The following is a 2,614-nucleotide window of genomic DNA, read 5'->3' on the forward strand; positions in this document are numbered from 1 at the left end:
GCCTGATTGACTCTAGTAGATTTGCATATAAGGAAATGTCTGCACCACCTGTTTGGTGCATGCCATATTAATGAAAAACCTGGTGAAGTCTGCAGCTTGTTGTGGGATCTCTTCCTCATTGTCCTTCACTTCCAGGGGTGGTTCCAGATATGTGTAATTTAGCAGCACTTAATTGTTGCTCTTCCACTTCAAGGTGAATAAGCAATGTATCATATCAGGTGGGTGAGCATGGTTTCCACAAAATGACCTCAGTGGCCAAATGGGGAGGCTTGGCAGGCCAGAAGGTCCCACCCCTGCTCTAGTACAAGTCTATGATTCTATAGCATGTGCAGTGAAGGGGCAAAGCACAGAACAGGTTGACTGCAGGCAGAAGTTTAAAGGCCTCAGTTTACCTCCAGCCCTCACAGGAGCAAACTGCTCCCAACAAATTCTCCTTGGTGCTGCAACAACCAACCTTTCTTTCTCACATGGGTTCCTCCTTGGGATCAGAACAGGACAAAGCTTTAACCAGGAAAACAGAGGAGAAGGATGATTTGCTCACAACAGCATGCACCTAAAATATAGCCTATGATTAAAATACTGATAACTTTCCCGCAATTTGGAACAAGCATTACAGAATGGCCTCTAGCATTGTTTTGCTGCCACTGCTCAAGTGTAACGGATGACGGCAGTGAAGATCATCTTTCTTCTGAATAGCATCCTGCTGAGGTTTCCCAGCTGGTTCAGAGACTAATAAGAATGGTGACTCATCTGTTCTGTGCAGTGACAATTTTGCTCTATTCTTTCCTCAGCCTCGTCAGACCCATTGGTCCATCTAGCTCGGCATTTTCTATTCTAGCAGTGACTCTCACCAGAATTTCAGGCAAGGCTGTTTTCCAGCCTTAACTCAAGATACCAGGAATTGAACCTGCAACTTTCTGCATACAGCTGATAGATGGTGTGAAGATAAATTCATGTGCTTTAGATCCTTGTCCACCGTGGCTGTGAAGCCCAATCAAGAGGAGCTTCTTATAATGCCTCATTGGAAAAAGATGAAACCTGCCTGTTTAAAAAGAAATGAACTTGTCCCCTTCTTAAAAAAATGAAAGAAGGCATATTTGAACGAGGAGGAACTAACCTGTTGTAGGCAGTAGCACAACTTTCCTTTTTTGAGAAAGTTGGTGGACTGGGTAGTAGAGCAACCCCAGAGGTTCTTGGAGGAAGCATGTTTCACACTTTTAAATTTGCTTTTGGGGACATGTTTTAGAAAGAAATGCAGCCATGATGAATAATCTGATTCAGGGGATGGACAGAGTACAGTCTTCCCTGCTTACCTTGTTGGATAACTTAGTGATTTTTGATACTATGGGACACATCTTTTCCCCGAACTATTTAGAACATCAGGTAAGACTTACTTTCTTGTAGTTCTTTTTCCTTTTCTCCATTCTCACTTGAAGAGTAGCCCCCGGGGAAGTGAGGCCTTCCTTGTTAGTATTGGGCTTTGATGTTCTGCAAAGCTCAGTGTTTTCACTGATGATGCTTAATAAATGTATGAAACTGCTGAGAGAGATAACTTTGATGTCCGCAGTATTGTCCAGAGTTTCAACCCTGCACAGCACTGTCCTAGGAAGTGCAAGCACCTTGAAGACCCAGAATGTACAGCAGCCTTTTTTCCAGCCCAATACACAGCTGATGAGCAGTGCAACAGCTACTGTGGATTCAAGCAGGCTGGAGTGCAATGGGAGGAGTTTGTGGCAGTGGCCCCATTGCCAAGATGATGGCACCAGTACATGGCAAACCAGCCACCTCAAGAATACATTCCTCAACATCCTTAGCCAACACGGCCAAGGGATGATGGCGGTTTTAGTCCAGCAACACCTGGAGCCCCTACATTGGTGAAGGCTGTGTTAAACCATGGTCCCTATCTCCTTGAATAATCATGTTCAGTGATGTTATGGATGGAATTCCAAGTTCACTGCTTACTAAAGTTGCAGCAGTTCTGCTCTCAGTAACACACTTGAAGTACTGCAGGAAAATAGTATGTTGTGCCCTATAGATGGATGTAGCACGATACCCCCACAAAAAATGCACTCTTCCCGGGCACAGTGCTCAGGGCTGCACGACAAAGGCTGAGGGTGGTACGCCTGCGTGGCAGAGGTGGGGGGGGGCAACCTAGCTATTGGGGCAGTGTGGCAGAGGCGGATGGTGGCGCAATGTGGCAGTTCAACAAGTTCCAGCACTTCTTTTTCTAGAAAAAAAGCCCTGGCGGTACCTATTTATCTACTTGCATTGGTATGCTTTCGGACTGCTAGGTTGCTAGAAGCTGGAGCAGAGCTTGGGACAGAGCAACCCTGTTGTGCGGATTCGAACCGCCGACAAGAGGCTCAGTGGTTTAGACCACAGCACCACCCGCACCCCTGTTACTTTGAACACAGGTATGGCTGTCCATTGTGCATGTCAGCAAGTCCTAGCAAGAGGCTCATGAATCACCTTTGCAAAGCAGATCTATGAAGGATTTGTTTTGGCTTGTGTATTCTCAGGCATGTATTTTTCTTTACCAACACTAATATTATTTAATGTTAAACTTTAGCAGCCTCTGAAAGATTGAAGACCAGGCATTTAAACCTCCTCAACT

Source organism: Podarcis liolepis (assembly GCF_965112155.1).
Source record: "Podarcis liolepis genome assembly, chromosome: 4".
NCBI classification, from domain to species: domain Eukaryota; kingdom Metazoa; phylum Chordata; class Lepidosauria; order Squamata; family Lacertidae; genus Podarcis; species Podarcis liolepis.